Source organism: Podarcis cretensis (genome assembly GCF_951804945.1).
Source record: "Podarcis cretensis genome assembly, chromosome: 11".
Taxonomy (NCBI): Eukaryota; Metazoa; Chordata; class Lepidosauria; order Squamata; family Lacertidae; genus Podarcis; species Podarcis cretensis.
Genome location: NC_137180.1, coordinates 9,487,616 through 9,499,621, shown reverse-complemented (window position 1 = coordinate 9,499,621; position 12,006 = coordinate 9,487,616). Strand labels below are relative to the sequence as shown.

The window sequence follows — 12,006 nt, the reverse complement described above, 5'->3', positions numbered from 1 at the left end:
CATGTACAAATTTAGATTACATTGTCCAGTACTTTTTTCCAGTATTGGACAACTTCATCATGAAGTTCTTACAGTAAGTGCCCCACTTTTAACATGGGGGGGGGGGAGAGGTACCGGTGCTGTGCACCCCCAGAAAAAGTATTGACATTGTCCATGATGGGAGGCAGGAATAGTGCCAACCCATTTTCAACCCTCCAGGCAGATCCAGCTATTTCCTGGCTATTAAGAAAGCACCCACTGGCTATGATTTTTCTCCAGCTTCACACTTTCACCCCTTTCATTGTTCCGGTGCATGGCACACTTTATGCACTTGACAAAGGATCTGGTTGACCCTTAAGGGAGTCTTTTTGGCCTCATTCATCTTCTCTGCTCCCATACCAGATTCCTGTGCACCAACCTCATCTGGGTGAGCCTGGGGCAGGGGTTTGTGAGGTAAGGATGGCATAGCCACACTTGCGGGAGTGCCAACATGACTCTGCCAGTATTTCACACAGCCCTGCTGCTGCTTCATCTCTGTCCCACCCCAGCCCAGCCCCATCCAGGTCAACTGCAGCAATGCTGGTATTGGGGAGTAGATCTCCATTGGCCCTGCCCCACCGTTCCAGCAACTAGTGCAGGACAGTAATTTCCACTACACCTGAAGAGAAGAAGCTAGCTAAGAAGCTATAGGTCAGGCCATGTGACACATACACCATGTGACCTTTAAAGGCCATGTGACCTTTAAAGCCCTAAACAGCCTGGGTCCTGTATACCTGAAGGAGCGTCTCCACCCCCATCGTTCAGGCTAGACGCTGAGGTCCAGCGCCGAGAGCCTTCTGGTGGTTCCCTCACTGCGAGAAGTGAGGTTGCAGGGAACCAGGCAGAGGGCCTTCTCGGTAGTGGCACCCGCCCTGTGGAACACCCTCCCTTCAGATGTCAAGGAAATAAACAAGTATTTTACTTTTAAAAGACAACTGAAGGTGGGCCTGTTTAGGGAAGTTTTTAATGTCTGACGCTGTATTGTTTTTAATATTCAGTTGGAAGCCGCCCAGAGTAGCTGGGAAAACCCAGCCAGATGGGTGGGGTATAAATGATAAATGAATTAATATTCATAATAAATTAATAATACACAGCTTTATCATGGTAGAGCACGAGACTCTTATTCTCAGGATTGTGGGTTCAAGCCCCACATTGGGCAAAAGATTCCTGCATTGTAGGGGTTGGTCTAGATGACCCTCGTGATCACTTTCTGTGATCATTCCTACACCTTACTCCATCCCCGGCATCTACCGGCCCTCACTATTAGAGAGCAAGTTCTTCTATAGCCTGAAATGGTTGGAAATCATACACAAAACCCTAGGGAAACTTTGGGCAAACTCAAAAGATGTGCGTGGCTATTTCTGTGCCCCAAGAGGGTGGAATTGGAGTGTTGTTTCTTGAACCGCAGTCAGTCACGTTGCAAGCCGTTTTTTGAAACGGAAAGGCATTCCAGAGGCGCCATGTGGCATGGGATGGGAGTCTGTTGTCCAAAGAGAAAAAGTAAAATGAGATAAAAACCCAATGCTTCCTAGGCATGCAGATGCCTCTGGTCTCGCCTAAAGTAGCCTTGAAAACAACGGGGCACTTCAAAGAGTTTATTTCTGCTCCTGACATACAGGATCTTTGAATTTCCAGCGCAATAATTGAATTTATATGAAGATTAGTAGTCCCCAGCTTTGTTTTCCTTACTATGACTGGGAGGTAAAGTAAGACTAATGAGATTTGTGTGGAGGGGAAGTCTAGGCAGATGGGCAAGCATCCATTTCCTCCCGGATGAGAGATGCACTAAACTTGCAGGTGGAAGGAGATACACCTGAAATGCTTCTACGTTTTATTCTCCTTGCTGCCCTATTCAGTCATCGGCTCTTTGCAATTTGTTTTAGGGAAAAGCATGCACCATACACCTTGGGAAGGCCATTTCTTAGCAAATAGCTTCCTGGCGGATGGGTTGCTTACTGGGAAAGGGAAAAGGCAAGGGGCACAGTGAAAACACTGTAGCAGAAGCATTGGATTGGCTTCACCGGTGAATTTTCATTGCTCCTCTCCCTTCCAGTAAGCAACAGTGACCCATTAACCAGAAAGCTAGCATGGCGGTTCAACTCTACCAGTCGAAACACATCTGGCAAAGCGTGTTCTCACTAAAGGAGAGCACGTGTTGCGGATGGGGCCTAGCAAGACACCCCATAGTTGCCAGGCAGGATAAGATAGAGGGGCCTGGCATGGATTGGCTGTTTGAGTTGCTGGGGTAAAATTGATGTTGCCAATTTGGGGGTGGGAACAGGTTATTTAAACAAGGTTCACAGCAAGCTGCTTTCTCTTACAATGTGGGAACCAGATCACCCGCCCGCCCTCCCTTGTTTGGGCTTGCGCCTTGACCTTGCTATGCCTGTCCTGGGGTCATTCGCATTGGTGCGGGGGCCTGGTAGGAATTTTTCCAATTGGCTGATTAGCGTGTGCCTTTTGGGTTTTGCCTACTGCGTAGCAAATCGTCACAACTTGTAAGGTTGGCGGTTGTTGTTGTTGTTGTTTAGTCGTTTAGTCGTGTCCGACTCTTCGTGACCCCATGGACCAGAGAACGCCAGGCACTCCTGTCCTCCACTGCCCCCCGCAGCTTGGTCAGACTCATGCTGGTAACCTCGAAAACACTATCCAACCATCTCGTCCTCTGTCGCCCCCTTCTCCTTGTGCCCTCCATCTTTCCCAACATCAGGGTCTTCTCCAGGGAGTCTTCTCTTCTCATGAGGTGGCCAAAGTACTGGAGCCTCAGCTTCACAATCTGTCCTTCCAGTGAGCACTCAGGGCTGATTTCCTTCAGAATGGAGAGGTTTGATCTTCTTGCAGTCCATGGGACTCTCAAGAGTCTCCTCCAGGTTGGCGGTTAGGCATTGGTTTAAATTGGTTGGTGGAGGGGTATGGATTGGCTGTGCCTGCCCCTCCAATGCTGCTGCTGCACGGGAATTCCGTTAAAGGAATTCAGGGGCTTACCATTCTTTTGTCCAAACCCCTGGAATCGGGTGCGGGCCGTGTAAGCCCCTGGGAGCATGCAGGGAGAAGCTGAGGGTCTGTGCCGCAGCTCCAGTTATCCCTGATCTTGTTCCTCCACACTGGCTTTCGCTGGAATCCGGGAGCCAGTGCTGTCCCCAAGGCGGGGGGGGGGGGGGGACAGATAGTCATAACCAATGCCTAAGCAACCACTCACAATTTGTATGTTTAATAAAGTTGTGGCCAAAATTATGCCAAAAACCTTAAACAAAAATTTATGAGTGATGTGTGCATTATTGGGGGAAGGGTGTTTTGGGGGACCTCAGCATGCAAATAGAGAATCATAGAACTGTAGTGTTGGAAGGGACTACTAGGGTCATTCCCAGGGACAGTCCCCAGATTTGCAAATCTGTCCCCAGACAAATTCTGTTCCCAGAATGTCCCCATATTTGCAAATCTGTCCCCGGGAAACATGGCAGCAGCAGCAGCCTCAGCAGCCTGGAGCCAGCCTGGTAGCGCTGCTCGCTGCCGTGGCACCCACCATTTTCCCTGCGCCACGGCAGTGAGCATCTCCTGAAGCCAGTCAGAGCCAACTGCACTACCAGGCTGGCCCCTCCTGGGCAACGGCCGCCTGCCCGTGACTCCTGAGCCTCCCCTGATCTGTCAAAACAAAGGGGGAAGGGGGGTGGAGATCAGGGAAGCCTCAGGAGTCATTGGCGGGCTGAGCGCCATTGCCCAGTTTAAAAAAAAAACTCTGCGCATTTATGTTTCACAGGGTGCGAAAGAAGGGCTTTGCACCTTTATACAATATGCATGTGTGCTTGGGCCCAGTGTCTTTTGCCTCACCATCCCCACTACTGACTCCCTGTTGCTACTCAGCTTCCAAAAAATAAATAAATAAAGTGTCCCCGTATTCATTGAAAAAAATCTGGTAACCATAGTCCGCAACCTCCCAAAGGAGTCCATTCCACTGTCAAACAGCTCTTACTGTCAGAAAGTTATTTCCAATGTTTAGTCGGAATCTCCTTTCTTATCACTTGAAGCCATTGGTTTGAGTTCTACCCTCCGCAGAAGGAGAGAACAAGCTTGCTCCATTTTCCAAGTGACAGCCCTTGAGATATTTGAAGATGGCTCTCATATCTCCTCTCGGTCTCCTCTTATCCTGGCTAAACATACCCAGTTCCTTCAACCATTCCTCATAAGGCTTGGTTTCAAACATCTTCCAGGACAACATGCCCATGACAAGGAACTCATAAGTCACTTAGTCTCAGCTGTTGGAAATATTGTTACTAGACACTGGAAGGACCTATCAGGAGTGAACATAGGCCACTTATGTCAAACTGTGGCTGGTCTGTGGCTCTTCAGATATTGCTGGACTGCAAGTCAAATAATCCCTAAGCATTGGCCATTGTGGGTGAGGCTGATGTGAGTCCAATGACATCTGAAGACACCACAACTTAGCCACCCCCATCCAAATCACATATTAACAAACTGAAAGCACACCCTGTAGCAAACATTTAAAAGAACTGCCTAAGGTCATTTTCTAACTTTGGTTGCACAGCCACCAACCAGCCAGTTGACATATTATTTTTCTTTTATTACAGGATGGGCTTTCCCATAGGTGATTTTTGAGTTGACATAAAATATAACCTGCCTTGAAATAGATACCAGAGGGAAGCGAAATAAAGCAGCAGGCAAACCCATTGACCTAAGCCTTTTAAAGAAAATTATAGCCGTTTAATAAAACATGATTCTGCAATTCAGGATCATGGGTAAATGTTAACTTGCCTCACTCCCATTTGAAATTAAACTAAATATTGCAGTGATTAACTGAAAAATCAATGCTTTCTTCATATGAAGCCATAGGTGCAACCAGCAGCAGCCATTAAACGGTCCCAAGTGCACACTCAGCAACCATTTATCTCCTCACGGAATGGCTAGCTGCCATCCCCATTTCATGATCATTGGTCCCAAGGCAGCCCCTTTATCTCTTTCAAACTATAGTTTAGTCCAGCCAGTTCTAAGCCTTCTGTTATTCCAGCAATACTTTGACCTAGGCAACCTTTTCATAAACAAGGTTTGTTAGATCCAATGAAAATAAAATTGCCAATTTCTATGTTTCAGTGTCCCCCATCCCCCCGCTGCCCCCCAATAAAAGATTGCAGTGAAGTATATGTGTTTGGACAGATTAAAATGGAACATTGATTTGCTAAGAATGTCTATATGCACCATCTCAGTCATCATTAGGCATAGCAGAATACAGTCATACCTTGGATTCCGAATGCCTTGGTGCGCGTCCGTTTTGGCTCGCGAACGCCGCAAACCCAGAAGTGTGTGTTCCGGTTTGCGAATGTTCTTTGGATGCTGAACATCTGACGTGGCTTCCGAAGCTTCCGATTGGCTATAGGAAACTCCTGCAGCCAATCGGACACTGCGCCTTGGTTATCAAACGTTTTTGGAAGTCAAGCAGACTTCCGGAATGGATTTCGTTCGACAACCAAGGTACGACTGTAATAGGGTGGGTTCTTCGTCATGCTGGAGAAAAGTGACAAGTGGGGTGCTGCAGGTTTTTGTCCTGGGCCCATAATAATAATGATAATGATAATAATAATTATTATTATTTATTATTTATACCCCGCCCATCAGGCTGGGTTTCCTCAGCCACTCTGGGCAGCTGCCAACAGAATATTAAAATACAATAACCTATTAAACATTAAAAGCTTCCCTAAACAGGGCTGCCTTCAGATATCTTCTAAAGGTCTGGTAGTTGTTTTTCTCTTTGACACCCAGTGGGAGGGCGTTCCACAGGGCGGGTGCCACTACCGAGAAGGCCCTCTGCCTGGTTCCCTATAGCTTTACTTCTTGCAGTGAGGGAACCGCCAGAAGGCCCTCGACACTGGACCTCAGTGTCCGGGCAGAACGATAGGGGTGGAGACGCTCCTTCAGGTATACTGGGCCGAGGTCGTTTAGGGCTTTAAAAGTCAGCACCAACACTTTGAATTGTGCTCAGAAACATACCGGGAGCCGTTGTTCAGCGCCTTTATAAATGACTTGGACGTAGGAATTGAGGGGATGTTCATCAAATTTGCAGATGACCAAACTGGGAGGGGTAGCTAATGCAGCAGAAGAAAGAATCGGGATTCAAAATGACCTTAACAGGTTGGAGAACTGGGTGCAAACTAACAAAATGAATTTCAATAGGAAGAAGTGTAAGGTTCTGTACTTAGGCAGAAAGAACCAGCTGCACAAATATAATATTGGAGACACCCGGCTTGCTAGCAGTACATGTGAAAAGGATCTAGGGTTCTTAGTGGACCACAAGCTTAACATGAGTCAACAGTGTGATACAGCAGCAAAAAAAGCTAATGCTATTCTAGGCTGCAACAACAGAAGAATAGTGTCCAGATCAAGAGAAGTCGTAGTTGCACTCTATTCTGCTTTGTTCAGACCACACCTGGAATAGTGTGTCTAGTTCTTAGTGCCACAGTTTAAGAAAGATGTTGAGAAGCAGGGATATGTGCTTCCAACTTTACGATTTTGGTACTGGTATTGACAGCAAATACTTCAGTTACTTCCTTGACCAACAGCAGCCATTGTGGAACATGGAGTAGGAAACTGGAGCCTAGGATTTTGAGACATATGATGTCTGACATTATCAAATATTTCTGTTAAAACTGGCTCAAATCATATGGAACCCTAATAATGTAATCAGCTGCTTGTACATCTTGGGAACCCCTTTAAATTACCTTTTAATAAATGATATAAATTTGGATGATTCCCTCCAGATTTGGAAGAAGTCTGAGAAAACTGCCGGAAGTACGTTGACTAGTAAGTATCACAGAAAATTAGTCTACTAGCAATCTGCAATAATTGATCTTCCTGCCATACCTTGAAAATGTCGCTGAAATTCTGCCATTACTTTTCTTAATGTACAGATGCCACAAAATGTCTCTATTAATATGCTAAAGTGAGAGCAATAACTTTATCCTGTGTTTTGATCTCAAAGGTCAAACAGCAACAGTTGTATTAAAGTGAAATATATTTTTATCATATACGCTTCTAGATGAAGAATGGTTAACTGCAGTTGTTATGCCTTTATGAATAAAGAGATAATTCAGCCTCCTGAAATCTATATTGCAAAGTAGGCCACAGTGCAAACTGTATTAGATGATGGAAAACTGAGTTAACTCCTAATTTGGTGGGTGGGAGGGAGGTTTTTGTCCTTCTCCTTTACAGAAAAATGAACAGTCAGTATATCCGCCATGAAGTATTTGCCTCTGAGACTGGGGAGCTGAAAGACTTCTGGGAAAAGACCATTGAAAAGCAGACTCAGCATTTTGAAGCGGAGAAAGATCGTAAACAAAGAAGTGCACTGGCACGGTAAGTATGTGATTTGTACTTCAGATGTTTTACTTGGGATTAAATATATATAAAATAAGCCCTGCAATTTGCTATTTAACCATCTCCAATGACCACGGGAGCCTCACAAAGTTGACATTTTAAAGAGCAGCTCAGCTGTGCACTGCCAGAGTTGCCAAGCACTTCCCTACCTGAAACTAAGAAATATATTGGCTGTGTCTGCTTTGAGGAAAAACCTGTGAAAAACAGAGTGCCAGTTGCATGCACACAGAAAAATGATTTGCATGTGAAGACCCCCAAACCCCCTCCAAAATAAATCAACAGGAGGCAGAATATTTGTTTAAGATTTTTGGCATTAATTTTGGCCACAACTTTATTGATTACAGCATGTGCGTGGTTGCTTAGGCATTGGTTCGGACTGCCTGAACCTGCACCGGCAGGAACAGGACTGACAACAGGAACATCCAGAGGACAGTAAGGGAAAACATACTGGGGGAGCACAGAGGTGGATTTCCACCTCTTAGTTCACCCCACATGCTCCCAGGAACTCTGGCATGGCCCTACCCCTGAGAGGGGATCGGACAGAACAAATCGAGCCCCTGGATTCCTTTAACGGAATTCCCTAGCAGCAGCAACAAAAATGAGGGGCAGCCACAGCCAGTCCATAATCCCCTCCACCAAAGAATGAACCAATGCCTAACTGCCAACCTTACAAAGTTGTGACGATTTGCTACACGGAAGGCAAAAACCAAATGGCACCAGCCAATCAGCCAAGTGGCAAACTTCCTACTCTCCAAAAACAGACGACCCCTAGACAGGCATAGCAAGGTCAAAAACACAACCTTAAATTATAGGGAGGGAGGGAGATTCGCTACACAATGCGAAAGAAAAAGTACTTCGCCTCGTGAAGCCCCTTAAATAGCCCCTTAGTTGCCAATCAAACCCCAACCGACAGAAAAGTTTCCCCAGCAACAAAGGGGCAACCAATAAGATGAGGAGGTCATCCAAACGGGCCCGCCCCAGCAACAAGAAGGCAGTTTGGTGATCTCACCGCAACACGTGGCTTCCCATGATTTGGAGGACAGGATATCTCAATGATCCAGTTTGCAGCTTTAGGCCCTGGAGTGGAAGCCCCTTAACCACTTAGCTTAATATAAAACACAACTGAGGGCTTCAGCCTCTAACTTCCACCCTACATCAGCTAGGAAAGGACAGGAATCTCTTCTCACTTACACCTTTTAAAGACACTTCCAGGACTTCAAAAATGTGTTAAGTACTCTGGTGTATGTAACAAACAGACAGGATCCCTTCGGCCAGAAGCATTCAAGCACTCAAAAGAGCACAGAAATAGGAGCAGCTTCACATGCCATGACCAGCTCACTCGTTCCACCCCAAACTTTTCTGCAATGAGCATGAGGGTCTGCCTTCAGATGTCTTTTAAAGGTTGCGTAGTTGCTTATCTCCTTGGCTCGGAGGTCACATAACTCCATACCCTCCAAGCTTTTCTCCGATGAACAGGGGCGTCTTGCCCATAGAGGCAAGTGGCACGGGGCGCCAAGTTCTAGACGGCGCCAGGGAAGAGGTGGAGGCTGGACATCAGCTCGCTGCCCTTGCCCGCCTCCGCCATGCCGCGCCGAAGCAGCACCGTGCCCGGAGCCTCCGCCTGCCATGGCCACCGTGGCATGGGCGTCAGGGAAGAGGTGGAAGCTGGGCGTGGCACCTCCCGCCATCAGCTCACCGCCCTTGCCCGCTTCGCTGAAGCAGCGCCACACCTGGAGCCTCTGCCTCTTCCCCACCGGAGGAGCCACCCTCCAGCTGCTGCCCACCTCCTCCAGTTCCGCAAAGCTGCCGGCAACTCTGGGAAATGGGGGGGGGGGCGGCGCGCTGGAGAGATTTTTGCATCGTTTAGCCCAGACACTGAGGTCCAGCTCCGAGGGCCTTCTGGCGGTTCCCTCGCTGCGAGAAGCCAAGTTACAGGAAACCAGGCAGAGGGCCTTCTCGGTAGTGGCACCTGCCCTGTGGAACGCCCTCCCAGCAGATGTCAAAGAGAAAAATAACTACCAAACTTTTAGAAGATACCTGAAGGCAGCCCTGTTTAGGGAAGCTTTTAATGTTTAATAGGTTATTGTATTTTAGTGTTTTGTTGGAAGCCGTCCAGAGTGGATGGGGAAACCCAGCCAGATGGGCGAGGTAGAAATAATAAATTATTATTATTATTATTATTATTATTATTATTATTATTTGCACCACGGCACAGGATATACTTAAGATGGCCCTGCTGATGAAAGTAGGGACATTCTAGGGAAAAGCAAGACATTCTGGGATCAAATCAGAAACCAGTACGGCTTCTGTAAATCCAGGACTGTCCAGGGTCTGATTTTCATCATGGCCACAATCAGTCTGGGGAAGCAAGAGTTGCCCAGGGCATTGTTTTATAACAAATTTAGAAGGGGACACATATGCAAACTCTGCAGGAATATTTCCTTTTTTAAGATGCAGTAAAAATAGAGAAGAAATCCCTTGTGAATGCAGCTAAGGAGCATCCCCAAGGATTTACCATGAGGTATTTATTTTCTAATGAGTTTCTCTCTGCAAAGCAGTGCATATACTAACCTTCCAAATCTTTCTTCCAATTAGACTCAGGAGTGAATGGACAGAAAGGCTGGAGAAAAGGTTGAAAATGCTCAAAGAACAAGAGAACGAAGAAGCCCCTAACTGAAGAGAACATTGTGTATTTTAATGCATTTGAATGGAACACTGACCGGAATTGAAAGGAGAAGAGTTTGTGTTCAGACTGAGGTGGAGCTATAATGTCCAGTTTCCATTCACTTAGAAATTTCACTGACTTTACAAGGATGAATGGATGGATGTTTTATTACTTTGTGTATCTTAAACTATTTGACTTCCTGCTTTAGTTATCAAAAAGTTACTAACCCTACATTCTCCACTCCCCTACCCCTAGAGCTTTGTTGGCAATAATATTTCAGTAATCTAACTCTTGAATTTTTGTAGCAATTGTGGGGGTTTGAGTTTCTAGATTTTTAATGTTGCCCTAGGATGCCTTCAGGCAGAGAAGCAACTGATAAATATGATAAATAAATAATCTCCTATTTGCATTTTTGGACACTTATTCTCATGTTAGCATTTTTGGCTGTTATGTCATTTTGCAACATTTCATCAGAATTGTGTGTGAGGCCACAGACGGATTATCTAAAGAAATCAAACATCATTTATTTATTTTATTTTATTTTATTTTATTTGCCAACTTAACAAAGAAAGGACATACAAACAAACTGATTAAAATTAAAGAAAAAAAGAATGATTATATAGAGTATCATTATCATTATTTATCTATTTATACCCTGCTTTTTTCCCTGATGGGACTCAAGGTACCTTACACATTAAAAAAACCCCGCTAAAAACATTGACATATCAATCATTAAAATGCAATTAAACATTGATAGAATTAAAACTATATACATATATAAAATATGTCAAATATGTCAAATTCGACTATGGGGTGTGGTGCTCTCGTCTCTGCTTTCAGACCGAGCAAGCCAGCATTCGTCCAGGTCATGTAGCCAAACTGCTTCTGGCGCAACAGAACACTGTGACGGAAGCCAGAGCGCACGGAAATGCTGTTTACCTTCCGGCCACAGTGGTACCTATTTATCTACTTGAGCTAGTATGCTTTTTAACTGCTAGGCTGGCAGAAGCTGGGACAGAGCAACGGGACCTCATGCCATTGCAGGGATTCAAACCACCAACCTTCTGATTGGCAAGCCCAAGAGGCTCAGTGGTTTAGACCACAGCGCCACCAGCATTCCAATAATCCAAATAAAAACAACATGGCACCAGTCCTTTAATTTAAAACAGCCAGTTCCCTCTTATCAGCTCACACTTAGGATATAATAACCATCAATACATCCATCTTAAGTTAAACATTCAAATTAACATAATTCCTCCATATGTTCAGATAGGTATGAAATTGATGTTTATAAAAACATGTTTAAATATAGCCAGGGCATTGAGGTCTTCAGACTATTGTGTGATAGACAGGGAGTGTTTATGCTTTCAGAGTCCACATATAAGTCTCCTGGTGACCATAAGAACTCACCAAATCAGCTTTCATTCTCCTGCCACTAATCCCCATAATGTGGCCCTTGTGGTCTCTTCCAACTCTATGATTCTATGATTCTATGTCAGGAGTACTCTGATGGTGTTTCCTGCTTGGCAGGGGGTTGGACTCGATGGCCCTTGTGGTCTCTTCCAACTCTATGATTCTATGATCTGCAAATATTGAGGATTTTGCCCATTCAAAATTGATAAGGACGGGAACTTCAGACTAAAAATAACATATCAATGGACAAGCCCACATCATGTGCCTTGAGATGTTCAGCTTGGTTTCAGATGGTGCCAAACCATGGCTTAGCCCTGAGTAGCAGAACAGGACTGGAGGGGCCACAACTTTTGCTCTGAATACCTGCATGCTTGCTCTTGCATGCATGCTTATAATAATATACTAATAATTTACTATTTATACCCCGCCCATCTGGCTGGGCTTCCCCAGCCCCTCTGGGCGACTTCCAACAAAAGATTAAAATACAGTAATGCATCAAACATTAAAAGCTTCCCTAAACAGGGCTG

The 12,006-nt window shown here is 45.4% G+C and overlaps 1 long non-coding RNA gene across 1 annotated transcript; it reads left to right on the top strand.

The window, feature by feature from the left end:
• The first annotated feature begins 2,431 nt into the window (after positions 1 to 2,431).
• On the top strand, positions 2,432 to 3,274 carry LOC307226484. Its single transcript, XR_013843463.1, has 2 exons — positions 2,432 to 2,521; positions 2,889 to 3,274. It is a non-coding gene; the product is annotated as an uncharacterized lncRNA (long non-coding RNA).
• Positions 3,275 to 12,006: the final 8,732 nt, after the last annotated feature.